General features: G+C 44.3%; 2 long non-coding RNA genes across 2 annotated transcripts in view; both read left to right on the forward strand.

Annotated features, from left to right (window-relative positions):
• LOC138831316 (uncharacterized) overlaps positions 1–13,764 on the forward strand; it is a 66,330-nt gene that overhangs the window by 12,428 nt on the left and 40,138 nt on the right. The window contains exon 2 of the long non-coding RNA XR_011373236.1: positions 1,653–1,948. This is a non-coding gene — a long non-coding RNA (uncharacterized lncRNA). The remainder of the gene's footprint in view (positions 1–1,652; positions 1,949–13,764) is intronic.
• On the forward strand, positions 3,184–7,312 carry LOC138831315 (uncharacterized). Its single transcript, XR_011373235.1, has 3 exons — positions 3,184–3,271; positions 4,525–4,656; positions 7,049–7,312. It is a non-coding gene; the product is annotated as an uncharacterized lncRNA (long non-coding RNA).

Consider the following 13,764-nt stretch of genomic DNA (forward strand, 5'->3'; position numbering starts at 1 on the left):
GAGAAGAACATGCTTACTGGACTATTCTTTGGTGTAGTTATTTCATTCTTTAAGGTTTAACAGAGCAACTCTAGAAATTTCAGCTGTGTTGGCCTAGGTAGGTAGTTATGTCCAAGAGCCTGTGGGTGTTCAAGGGCTTCATTGAAGTTTGGGAAGCTCTAGCTCTTCTGCTCTTTGGGGACGGCCTTTGGTTGGTGTTAAATGAGGAGCAAAGTCTACTGTCAGCCTTCTCCAGGGTACTACGCCTGGGAGGGGCTCAGGGATGGGGCCTCCTGAATGCAGTGACGTCCTTCACTCCAGACACAAAAATTTCACCATGGAGGATGAGCTGAGCTGTGAGCATGTTGCTAGGCAGTGGCTATTTATTTTTATAAATGAGCCTGATGCTTAATTTAGAATTCTGCTTTTGCTTTTTTTTTCTTTCTTCTTTCCAGCATCATCTGTCTGTCTGGCACCATCAAAGAATTACATTTTCTGACCCAACAAGAGCTGGTGGGTGGATGGGGGTAGAAAAGAGGTTGGGGAAAGGATGGATGCTAGCCAGGTTGCCTTATGGGGAGGTGAAAACATGTGGTCATGCCATTAACGTCCTGCTTGGCTTCTGTGTGCTTCATCTGTGACACCTACAGAGCCCCTGCTTGGAACAGCAGGACAAAAAGCAGTCCTGGTGTGTGTGCGTCTTCTGATGAGCCATGCACAAAATATAGCAGAACAGAAGGCAAAGCCACACAAAAGAGAACTGAAGTCAGGTGCCCCAGGCAGGTGACATCTCTACTTTCTATTCATCAGGGGCAGTTATTTTAATAGAGCTACTTTACTGCAGCTACTTAGACATGTAGATATTTTGATTTGGCCCCCAAACTTAGCTGAGGATCTTCAGCCATGAAACCGTGAGTGATGACTCACACCTATAATCCTAGCTATTTGGGAGGCTGAGATTGGCAGGATTATAATCTGGGCAGCTCATAAGACCCCTTCCCCACAAAGAGTTAAAGCACATGGTGGCATGTGCCTTTTATATTAGTTATAATAGGAAGTCTAATATAGGCAGATTGTGCCTAGGTGTATGCATGTCCAGGCAGAAAGTGTGACCCTATCTCATGATCTCAAAAGAGCCATTAAATAAATGGAATTGGAGGCATGACTCAGTAAGCATGATGTTGAATTCAACCCCAGTACCCCAGAATATATATATATATATATAATATATATATATATAATGTGTATATATATATACACATATATATGTGTGTATGCATATATATATATATTAGACATTTAATATCCCATCAAAAGCCTCATATATAGGCATCAAAAATGAGGAAACAAGGATAGTCACTTAATGAGGTAATCATCAGAATTGGGAGCAGTCAGGAGTACAAGAGCTTTGGGGACCTCTAAAGTAAAAAATAAGAGGGAAGTCAATCAAATTCATCAACTGGGCAAGAGTCAGTGATGGAATGAGAGATGTGAAATTGGTTATACCAACACAGTATTTCTTTAAGCTCACCTGGCTTGAGTCTGCTGTATCCAAACCGCTGCATGACATTTAGGGGCAAGAAAACAAATTCAGAATCTAGAGCAGCTCAGTTTGGCTCTCCATTGACCCACAGTAGTGTCTGACTCATTCATGACTATATATTTTGCTCTAGGGCTTGTTGTGCCTCAGTTTCCTGATAAAATCCAGATGCCGCTGCTCCCCACCTTTTATTCTTCCTCCAAGTGACATGATGAAGAATGAGCCAGCAGCTTGTAAACTGCTCCGGGCCACCTGGAGAAAGGTGCTTGCATCAATGGTGGGTGTGATAACAGATGAGTCCCTCCATGAGTCAAGGAGTGGAGCAAGTGTGGCTGTGCCAGCCTGGTGACTCATGTGGACATACAAAGTGGTGCCCTCGGCTGGGGCTGATGATGTGTGTGAGGACCTTGTTCCAGCAACATCAGAAAAGTGAGTGTTGGTTTTACAACTGTTCTAGAGTGAGGCGCATGCGCTGGGGGGATGAGACTGGAAACATGGAAAGAGACCCATCACTTCAGTCTGTCCTGTGAGAGCCTCACTGTACTGAGTGGCCACAGAATGTTTGTACTGTATCTACTCAACTGCACCCCTTTGCCAGTGAAGAAACCTAGCAACACTCTGCTGCCATTTCTCAGACTTGCCAAAGTACCCTGGAGGCGGTTTCGGTGTAATTAAAGGTAGAAGGGAAAACATATTCTCTCTACCAGTTTTCACAATGATCTAGTGGATTGTTCTTAAGAGGGGAGCTTTTGCCTTGCAAGAGGAAGCCATGCTGATTTGGATGTGGTGTTCTTCTAATATTCATGCAAAGAAGCAGTAGGCCTGGGGCCTTAGCTTAAGGTCAAGGCCCATCCTGGGGCCACCAGACAGCCGGACATAGACCTTCCTTTAAGCCCTCAGAGTGCAGGCACAGACCACATGACCTAGACTACTTCTGACTTTGCTTGTGCCAATTTTAAGAGCCTAAAAGCCATCTTTGTGTCTGCCACGCATCCCTTTCTAAGCGCCAACTACTAAGCACCAAGAACAACTCAGTTCCAGCAAAAGGCTAGTGTTTGGATTGAGCGAGAGGCCTTTGGCTCAAAGGGAGGCCCTGGCCAGTGGCAACAGCTTCTCACCCTTAGTGGCCTTTGAATTTACCTGGGAATTTGCTTTGGGAACCATTTAGCATCCTCCTGGAGCTGCCACCTACTCCTCACTTCTGTCCCAGAGAATCACTCTGCTTCCTTTGTGTCTAACTGGATGAGGATGGTGGCATTTCATTCTGAGCCAGGGTAGAAATACACAGCAACCCTCCTCCACCATTGCTCCCCGAAGACCTTGGCTGGGCCCCCAGAGGACATCATAGTGAGTGTTGTCGCCGTTATGATGGATAGACTTGAGTATCTTCCACAATATCTCATTGTGCTGTGCCATCAACTCTGAGTCTTCTTTCAGAATGAGTATTTGTTTTTTTCAACTCTTCTGTGTAGAGTTTACCCTTCAGCTCTCCAAAGTAACCATCAGCCCACATAGCTACAGTATACTGGGGAGGAAGGGACCAGCCAGAGCTTGCTTCTCTGTTGACATCACATAGGGCTTAATGACACATAGTTGGTGCCCTCAATAGTCTCTACTAATATGTGGGGTAAGGTGCATTTCCTCACTCACCACCACTTTGGTTTGTGATTCAGCAATGTATTGCTTAACAAAGAGCAAAGGAAGAGGCTAGGGGAGACAGCACGCCCCAGGCAGCAAGCCAGCCTGTTCCAGGTGAGAGAGGACTCCCTGTGTGTCTCCAGGAGTGGCCTTGTATCTGCTGGACCAAAGGCCAGCCTGTGTCTCAGAGTAAGATGATGGATGCGCTATAACACTTCTTCCAAATACTGGCAGGGACCAGGGAGGGTACGAACCTGTGGTCAGAGGAAAGGAGTTTGAGGGATGAGCCAAAAGGACCTCTGTTTTATGGCCACAAACCGCTATAGTTAGACCAAGGCTGAGCAGGATAAGGTTTTCCAAGGGACGTTGTTTATGGTGGATCTGCTTTCTGTGTATTAATTGGCTCCTCTAAGTCTTCCTACAACTTGGAGGTAAATAGGGCAGATGTTATAAAAATCAATGGGGAAGGTTTAGTTCCAGAAAGTTTAGTGTTTTGGGTGTCAGCTAAGTAACTTATTGGTGGGCTTGAGACGAAAAAAAATCACCAAACCCTCAGCTCTTGGCATCTCTTCCAGTGTTTTCCATTACCCTACATAACGCTTTTTTTTTTTTTTTTTTTTTTTTTTTTACCCTACATTACTCTTAAGCCCAACAGCCAGCACAAGCCCAAGCTGGGTGGAGTTACAAAAGAACCGTTGCATATTTCCACTTGGCTGGGCTATTTCCACTTGCTTGTACACCAATGAAGGCAAGTCTGAGTAGCTCAGCAGGGCAGAAACTGCTTGGAAGCCCATTGTTTGTGAGGTCGCAAATGAAGGGGTGGTAGGACAGGATTTGAGTGTGTACACTTACACTTGACATACGAATTGGGGGTCAGGAGTTGTGGTTGCCTTAATGCCTATCACAGATGGACAGAGCAGGTCTCCTGGGAGGTCATCTACAGCTTTAAGGACACATCATGTCTTCTTTTGTGGTGTGTGTGTGTGTGTGTGTGTGTGTGTGTGTGTGTGTGTGTGTGTGTGTGTGTGTGTGTGTGTGTGTGTGTGTGTGTGTGTGTGTGTGTGCATGCACGCCAGTCCTAGGGCTTGAACTCAGGACCCCAGCAATGTCCCTGAGCTGGTTTTTGCTCAAGGCTACCTAGCAGTCTACTACTTGAGCCATTCCTCCACTACTGGCTTTTTGGTGGTTTATTGAACATGAGAGTCTCATGGACTTTCCTGCCTGGACTGGCTTTGAATGGTGATCTTTAGGATCTCATCCTCCTGAGTAAGCCAGGCTTGCAGACAAAAGCCATTGGTGCCTAGCCATACCTTGGCTTCTTATCTCAAACTTCTACATTTCAGTCTAGTGATTCTCTCTGCCAACAGGCATTTCTTGAGCCTTTGCAAGGAAGAAGGCAGGAGGCAACCCAGTTAAAGGGGCAGAAGCAACTCTTAACCACTGAGGGAAGAAGTTCATGAAAATGATTTCACCTTTCCTGCCTATCAGTAAGACACCAGGTACACTGGACTAAGTCATCTAACATGTATCCAGCTTCTCATCTTAGGAATCAAAGCGAAGGCAAATGGTCCAGTTTCTGCCTCTGGAAGTACCTTTTATAAAATGGGTTTTTAATATAGTCAGGTTCCTGCTCAGACTGACAGAATGTCTTTCCAGGTCGAGCACTGCCCACATTGGTCAGGAAAACAATGGGCCTGGTAGAAACCACTTAACATTTTTCAGGTGGGAAGAATCTCACCTCTTGAAGAGCAACCTGGGTAAGGAATAGAGGTTGAGAAACTAGCATCTTTATCAATAATGCCAAGATCAAAGCCAGCTTGGATCTTTCACGCCAGCTGCTGAGTGGGCATAGATTGAGCCCTGACTTTGAGAGCTCACTTGCATCAGGCCTGTCTCCCAATGTCTGTTGGTGCAGCCACAGCACAGGACTGAGGAGGTAGCGCTCCTGAATGCTGCGCTCCTCTCAGTTCTCCTGGGTCTCAGCCGCCTGCAGATTGGACTCACCACAGGCAGACACATGAAAGCAAACGTGCGCTTCTAACATTTCATAACCCACCTCCCACAAACCAGAAGGCACCCTTCCCCTCGCCTTCTTCCCTGCCTTGTTCTTGACATTTTTAATGTGGTGTGTATACAGCCGACTTTGCTTTTACATTTCTGACACCTCCCACTTGAATTGGCTCTTAGTCCCTCTGGGCCTGAGATTCTCAGTCACGTGTGCTGCCCAGAGAATAAGTCAGTTCCCTCTCCAGCCAGGCCTCACTCCTGCTTTCACGGTTAGCCTGCTGTTGCTTTTTCCTCTTCTGCTCCAATAAATCAATGTCAGTCAGGATTCTCTGCCTGCTGGGCATGACTCGGGGAGACTGAGGAAGGGTAAAAAGCCAACACTGCCTTTCTACTTCCAGTCCCTGGTTTTTGCCTCAGTATAGAAGAAACCCCAGTAGGAGTCCAGGCCTTTTATGAGACCTGCATGAATCAGAGTGTATGACTGGTTTTCCTTGCTCAAACCAGAAAAGACAAGGGTGTCTCTGTGCAGGGTTCTTTCTTGCTCCTGGCTGGTTCAGCAATCTTATCCCATAGGGTCTGGTGTGGGATGGAGAGTCGCCAGCTTGAAGAGCACAGAGGCTGGGCCAATTCTGTCTCTCCAATTCTGCTCCTCCACTCCCTGCTACACTCTGTATGTGGGAGTTGGTCTAGGCAGGGAGCAGAGAGGAAGCAAAGCCTTCTAGAGCCAGGTGGCAGCCGTTGAGCAGTGTCCAATGCTGTGTTTGTAAAGGAGGGCAAAGTCAATAGAAAGAGGGCAAGGGGAAAGGGAGGGAGAGATAGCAAATGGAGCGAGGGAAAAGGGGACAGAGGAAAATGCATGCAGAGAGGAGAAGTAGAGAGAAATGGCTGAGTGCCACCTGCAACTCTGAGAGGCACTGACTCTATTCACCACCCACCCCTGCTATGAATTGGTATCAGGGGCTGGTAAATGTATTTTATAGGATCCAATGAAGACACACAGCTATGCTTTTGTCCTCTTGAATAGAAACAAGCACGACCTACTTACTGTATCAGGAGAGATCGTGACCGAAGGGTTTTTTATAACAAATAGATCATTCGTGTAAATATGAGATGGCATTTTCCTCCTATTCACCCTAAGATTCCAATACACATTACTAGCATGACCTCCAAGAGTAGCTTTCTGAGGCTAGTTTAGCAGCTTCTTAAGGAAGTCAACTGTGGCAGTTGGGTTGAACATCACAGCAGACAAGTAGTAGGTGCTCAATAAATGTCTGAAACTGAATAAGTGAATGAATATGAGACAGATATAAAGAAAGACATTTTAATACAAAAACACTAACAATGACTTTAAAATGTTATGCTGGGCCAGGTGCAGGTGGCTCAAGCCTTTAATCCTAGCTACTCAAGAGGCTGAGATCTGAGGATCATGGTTGAAAGCCAGCCCGGTCAGGAAAATCTGTGAGACTCTTATCTCCAATTAACCACCAGAAAACTAGAAGTGGTCCTGTAGATCGAAGTAGTATTGAGCTAGCATTGAGCGAAAGAGCTCAGGGACAATGCCCAGGCCATGAGTTCAAACCCCAAGACTGAAAAAAAAGGGCCAGTATAGAGGATTGAGTTTTATGGACTTGTCTATAATTCAGGGCAAAACCTTCCTGGCCGGCTGGCTGGCTGGCTGGATACATGCATGCATGCATACGTGCACAGATGTGTAAGTGGATAGATGGATGGCTAGATAGATGTGTGGGTAGGTGGATAGGTGGATGGATGTTCAGAATCCTACAAAAGCCTTTGAGCCTCATTGTTCTCTAAGAAGATGAAATTTATCTATTTATTTTACATTAATTTTACCTTACGTATCCTGTCTTAAAAAATCTCTCACAGGTGCAGAACTCAGAAGAAATTCAGCCTAAAGAGACAAGCTTGAAGCACCCCAAGAGCATAGGGAGAATGCCAATCAGCACTGAGTGGGAAGCTGGGCCATCAGAGGCTGGAGGACAGGGAGGAGTTGGGGTGGGGGGTGGGAAGGCTCTGCACACCCTCAGGCCTCGCCCTGCAGTGTATGCCAAAGCAGGTTCTCCTGCTGGATCTGTGCACACTGCTACTGCAGAATGCCCAGGGAGCAGAAAGGTTTGATAAAGCTTAAACCAGAGGAGATAAAAGGCAATTATGTCTCTTGCATCCTGGGTTCCTGTTACCCTGTGGCTCCCTGTGTCATTTTCGTGTTTCTCTCACAGGGGCTTAGAGAGAGAAAAACAGCCACTCAACATCTAATAAATTATCAGATAGGTCACCGCTTCTGCTGACCTCATTCTGACACTTCTCCCTTCCTGACTGCAGACAGTAATTGTCCTGTAATTGTGCAGACATCTTGCTTAGGGAGCTACTGCCACAACGAAAAGCTGTCTTGTGTTATTGTTTGTTCTGAATGCTGATTTGAGTGGAATTATCCCTTAGTTGTATGCATGACTACCGTATGCAGAGCAGCGTCCTCCCATAGTCTACCCCCACAAGGAGGCCAGAGTCTTTGGAGGCCTGGGAAGGGGCATCACAGCAGGTTCTTTGCTTCTTTCTTGGACTGAAGGTTGCACTGGGGTGGTCAATAGCCAGTCCCTCTCCAAAACAGAGCCAGAGACAGTGGTCCTCAGGCATGGATCTTTGAGCTACCTACCAGCAGGTGACTGTGGATGGAGGTGACTGCAGGAGGGGGTCCATCACTGTACAGTGGATTTCCCTGGGATCCAGATCAACCTTCACCCTAGGCGCTATTATCTCTTCTTCCAACACATAGACCTGAATGTTAGGTAAGTCATCATAGGTCCTCAACATACTTGAATGGTACTTATTGCATATCCTGTATTCATTGTTTAGTGCTAAATGCTACATGGTCTATGAGAAAACCATATAGCATGTGGGCTGATTTGATGTGCAAGGCACATATGTAGGTAGTATTATGAGGCAGTGGTATAGAACTTACTAATGAATATAGATTAATTTAGATAACATAATATGGAGAACAAGGTAGAACAATATTTTAGAGTGAGTGGGAGGCCAGGATGGATATAAAAGTCTCAACAGATTGCTTGTTTTAGTTAACTGTTTATTACTAAATGACAAGTGCCAAACCAAGCACTAATATATAATAATAAAAAAAAGAACAAGTCATGGTGTTGAAGTGATGGTGAGAACTGAAGTCTGAGCATTCAGCAAATAGAATGCAATGCTTCTGTAGAATAGTATTGAGAAAATTGAATAACTCATCCTGAGGAGATAGTGCCAGGCTTGAACTGCCTGGAAGGGCTGATGAACTTTGTAACATTTTGGGGAGCCATTTAGGTCTAAAACTGGAAGGGCATTGAGCAGTTAAAAGGGTATTAAATAATTCTTTTTGATAAGTATACATATGGAAGAAGACATAGTAAGAGGAGATGACTGCAAAGAGGGTAGGTTTTCTTCTGGAAGGTTCTGCATGTGTTCTGAATGATGTAGGCTTTATTTCTTGCTTCTCTTTCTTCAGTGCCTTTTAGTTTGTATATTGAAATTTTTTTAATTTTTTCATATTTGTTCTTTGTCTGTTGGACTCTGAGTTCCGTCTTCTCTCATATATCAGATTGTGCAGCCTTTTTTGTTTGTTTGCTTGTTTCTGTGGTTGGAGATGCAGGGTGCCAGGTTAACTTCCATCAGTGGAAGGGTCTTATCACAGGCTACACTCAACCCAAAGTCCCTCCTTTATGAGCTCCACTGATGCTTTCTCTCTGCAAGTTTAGATTCTCACCTGAAGTTGGAGTGATTTGTCTGGAGACTTGGATCTCTCTACTTTCTCCATAAGGGTATTAATAATCCAGAGGTTGAGGGTCAGGCTGCCCATGAGCCAGATTTACTAAATATCTGTATCTCCACATCATGTCATGTTCTAGGTTCTATCTGAGTCTAGATTCTAAGTGTCAGCACAAGTCCATTTTGCCCCACCCACTGCTAACAAAATTTGCATAGGACAATCTGCCTACATGCTGTTGTGAAAATGAATCTCTCAAAATGCTTGTAAAGCATGACATGCATCTGTCTTCTAAGCTCCCAGCAACCTATGGATGGACTAAAACAAGAGAAGGGCTTTTCTCTGGAATGTTTTCCGTGTAATAAATCTCCAGCCACTCTGACAAAGTTGCCACTCCCTGGGAGATTGTAAATGCATTTGCTCTGAGCAAACATATTTACATTTCCTTAAGCCTGTTTTCCATTTCTCAAAGATAATGAAACATATTCTGGAGAAAGATAGGTTGATTCAGCACCTCCCACAGATGTAATTCTGTGTTAAGTATCATCCTGGAGACTTGATAGTCACAGAAACCAAGACTTAACCTCTGACCTTAAGGGACTTATCTTCTACTGGGGATGCATCAAGTTGGATTTAGTGCCTTTAGAAGCCCTAGCCTGAGAAAAGTATTGTCCTTTCCACACATACACAGACCACAATGAAGAACATAGAACCAATCTGTATGTAAAAGTTACAAACCCTCCAATTTCAAAATTCTGGATATGTTTATTGAATTGAAGATGACCTTTTTTTCATCTTTTACTGCCCTTGTTTTGTTGATACTTTAAGTATGGGCTTTGTCTATCTTCAGAGATACCACAAAGGAGGACAGTATAAACTGAGAGCCTTGTGTCATTCAGGGTCCCCCAGAGAAACAGAATCAGGAGGAGGTATCTAAGTCAGTGTCTATATTTATAGATAGATTATATCTATATTTATATTTGTATCTATATCTGTCCTTACATAGATAGATATAGCTATATTTATATCCATTTTACATAGATACATACATATACATATATAGACTGAAGTTTCAAGAGACACAGACACTAACACAGATTTATTTCAAGAACTGGTGTAAGTGATGGTGAATTGTGCGGGTGGCTGTAGATCTGAAATGAGAAGTCAGGCTGGCAGGCTGGCAACTCACAGGCCAGAGCTGAAGTTTTACAGCAGAGGTAGAATTTCTTCTCCCTCAGAGGAACCTAGATTCTGCTTCTAAGGCTTTTCACTGATTGCATGGGGTCCACCAAAATTATTGAGAATAATCTTGCTTAAAGTCAAATCATATCTTCACAGTAATGCTTAGATTAGTATTTGATTAGAAAACCAGCCATAGCCTAGTCAAGTTGACACATAAAACTTACCATCCCAACCCCTAATAAAGATGTAGATAGTCAGAAGTAAGAATCTTAGGATGATATTGTTGGAAAGGAATATAAAGATCACCAAGTTCAATGTCCTGTATCCAATGGGCCTGCAGTAGCTTGGGCTATCCAAGTACAAAGAGCTATTTTCCCCAGCCCAATGGCTTGTTCTGGGTGAGTGATTCAAAAAGATTTTCATAGCAGAAGGGGGTCTGGATTCTGTTTTGATCAAGGCTGGATGAATCAGAATCTACATAAAAGGTGTCTAAGCAATGTTTTTTTAATTGGATTCCATGGATAGTAGCTCTCAGCATAAGGCTGAGTCCTTTTTTGGGGGGTCTGGTCGTGGGGCCTGAAATGGGCCTGGGTGCTGTCCTTCAGCTCTTCAGCTCAAGCCTAGCGCTCTACCACTTGAGCCACAGTGCCACTTCCAGCTTTTTTCTTTTTGCTTATGTGGTGGTAAGGAATCGAACCCAGGGCCTCAGGCATGCAAGGCAAGCACTCTACCACTAAGCCACCTTCCCAACCCCGGCTGAGTCCTTTTTATTGAGCACCAGGTCAAAACCTATCTGTTGATTGGTCCTGGGTCCTAACCTAGTCATTGCATATCACAGGTGCTCAAAACCACTGGTGGAATTCAATAAATAAACAAATGCATGGGATTCAGGCCCAGCAGATTGGAATGTTGTGATTCTACCATAAGAATATAGGTGCAGAAAGGAAATATCCAAAGCAGGAAGTATGGAGTTAGTTCTGAGTTTCTTTGTCCATCCAATGTTTCAAACTAAACAAGGCATAATCAAGGGCATATATGAGCAAATACACTGCGTACCTATTTAAAATTTATCACGGGGGCCGGGAAGGTGGCTCAGTGGTAGAGTGCTTGCCTTGCATGCATGAGGTCCTGGGTTTGATTCTTTAGCACCACATAAGCAGAAAAAAAGCCAGAAGTGGCACTGTGGCCCAAGTGGTATAGAGTTCTAGCCTTGAGCTGAAGAGCTGAGGGACAGTGACCAGGCCCAGAGTTTAGGCCCCACGACCAGCAAAGTAACTACATACATACATACATTCATACATACATAAATATAAAATTTAGCACAACATGTTGCATATAGTAAGTCCTCAATGAATGGTAGCAATTGTTGCAATAAACATTCTTTTTACTATCCAACTTGAGAGATGCTGTCATACCATGCCCAGGCCACATCCCCTAGTTCTGGATGTTGAGTGCTGACAGCTCACAGCTGTCTACTCTGCCAGAGATCTTGCTGAAATTAGATTGAGTTCCCTAGAAGGTTATGGCTCCTGCCTCCAAGATAGCTCACATCTATTAACTGAGCATGTGCAGAGATGATGAGCCAACATCATTGACTGAAGGCTTCTGCCTTGTCATGTCTCTAACTAGAGGAAGAAACTCACCCTGAATCTGCAACTGCACTGGGCACATGGCCCATCCAAAACAGGACTCTGTCATCAGAGAAGTTGGGGCACTGAGGCTGTACCACATGTTACCTCACTCTGCCTGGCCAAGCCCATTCCACTAGTACAACCTGTTCTAAAAAGCAAATAATCACACTCTCAACTACTAAAGCCTGGCATTCCAAGGAAAACATTCACTCATTCTTTCATTCATTCAATCATCCATATCCAATAGATACCGACAGCAGTGCTTATGAGAGGTGCTTGGGATATGGCTATAAAGAGCTAAGATCCTATACCACCCTCGAGAAACTCATAGTTTGGAGGGAGAAAGGCATGAGTTAATAGGCAATTGCAATAGAGTTTGTGATCCACGCTGTAAAACGAAGCTGTTGAGAAAAAGAGCAGCTGCCTTTAAATCAAGATGGAAGTCAAAATGGATTGTTCTTCATTGTGCTTTATCTAAACAGAAATAGAATAGCTATCCACCCCCCCCCCATACACAGGGTACTGCAAACCAGAGTTGTTACTTCAAAGAATCAGGTATAACAATGTACAAAGATGTGTAGGTTTAAGCACAAAGATCGTTGCCTAGTGATGAGCAGAATAGAGAGATATAAATGCAAAGACTGTGCCTGCTGTGTTATTACTGCTGCAGCTTTTCTCCCACTCCAGCACTTACTTCCTGGGAGCCCAAAGAAAAGAACAGCTGAATTCAGCGGTTGTTGGGCTCAGGACTTGGCTAGTTTAGTGGCAATCAAAATCATTTTCTCTGTCTTTTCACTCCATAGCATGGTGATGGCCCACCAAGAGGGTCAGGATTGCAACAGGCTCATGGAGCACTGCCTTATTGTTGCTTAAGCTTCCCATGCTGTCCATCTCTCCACTCCTGCAATACCCGGAGAGATTTAGGGTCTAACTATAAGTTTAGGAATGCTAATTGTTCTTTGTTCATATTAGTGGAGTTGGTGCTAATGGGAAAATAATTATTACTCTGTGCCTTTATGGATATTTTCATTGCCCTCTTGTGGTTATGTAGTCACTTGGCTATACTCTGTAATGATTTATTACAAGGGCTATTATTGTTTCCATTGTACAACTGGGAGGAGTGGGAAAAGGAGCAAGTGTTTGAGAGTGGCAGAATCTGTAAATCTCTCTCTCCTTTCCTTTCTTCCTTCCTACCTTCCTTCCTTCCTTCCTTCCTTCCTTTCCTTTCTTCCTTCCTTCCTTCCTTCCTACCTTTCTTTTTCTTTTTGTACTGGTTCTGACTAAAACTCAGGACCTTGGCACTATCTTACCTTAGCTTTTGCTCAAAGCTGACACTCTACCACTTGAATCACAATTCCACTTCTAGGCTTTTGGGTGGTTAATTGGAGGTAAGAATCTCATGGACTTTTCTGCCTGAGCTGGCTTGGAACTGTGTTCCTCACATCTTAGCTAAGATTACAGGTATGAGCCACCAGCACCTAAGCAATAGTTTGTTTTTCTTGAGATTTATTTTCTCCTTGCACAGGGTTCTCTTGGGCTTCAGAAATGTAAAATGTAAAATCCTAAGTAGCAGTGGTTTAGTGATTCAAGAAACCTAAGTTCGGTTGGCAATTGTGTGTTGGAGTCTGAAAGACAAGGCATGTTCTTGTTTTCTCCACATGCCACATGCCACCTGCTACCTTGAATAGGAGGCCTTGGGGCCAATGGAAATCTCCTCACCTCCATTATGCTCCCGGGTCTACCTCCATGCACTCTTGGTACCCATCAACATCGCCTCTGAGCCTCTCTGTTTTCCTTCCTTTCAATCTGGGCTCAGTGCATGCTATCTCCCACTGTACTACTGGTAAGGTAATCACTACCTTTCATCTCAGACCAGTCCAAACCCTCAATGCTATCAGGTTTTTGGGATTTTTTTTTTTTTGGTTGGTTGTGGGGCTTGAACTCTGGGGCTGGGCACTGTCCCTGAGTTCTTTAGCTCAAGGCGAATGCTCGACCACATGAGCCACAATGCC

The sequence above is a fragment of the Dipodomys merriami genome, unplaced genomic scaffold (genome assembly GCF_024711535.1).
Source record: "Dipodomys merriami isolate MVZ:Mamm:240054 unplaced genomic scaffold, mDipMer1.0.p SCAF_192, whole genome shotgun sequence".
NCBI lineage: Eukaryota > Metazoa > Chordata > Mammalia > Rodentia > Heteromyidae > Dipodomys > Dipodomys merriami.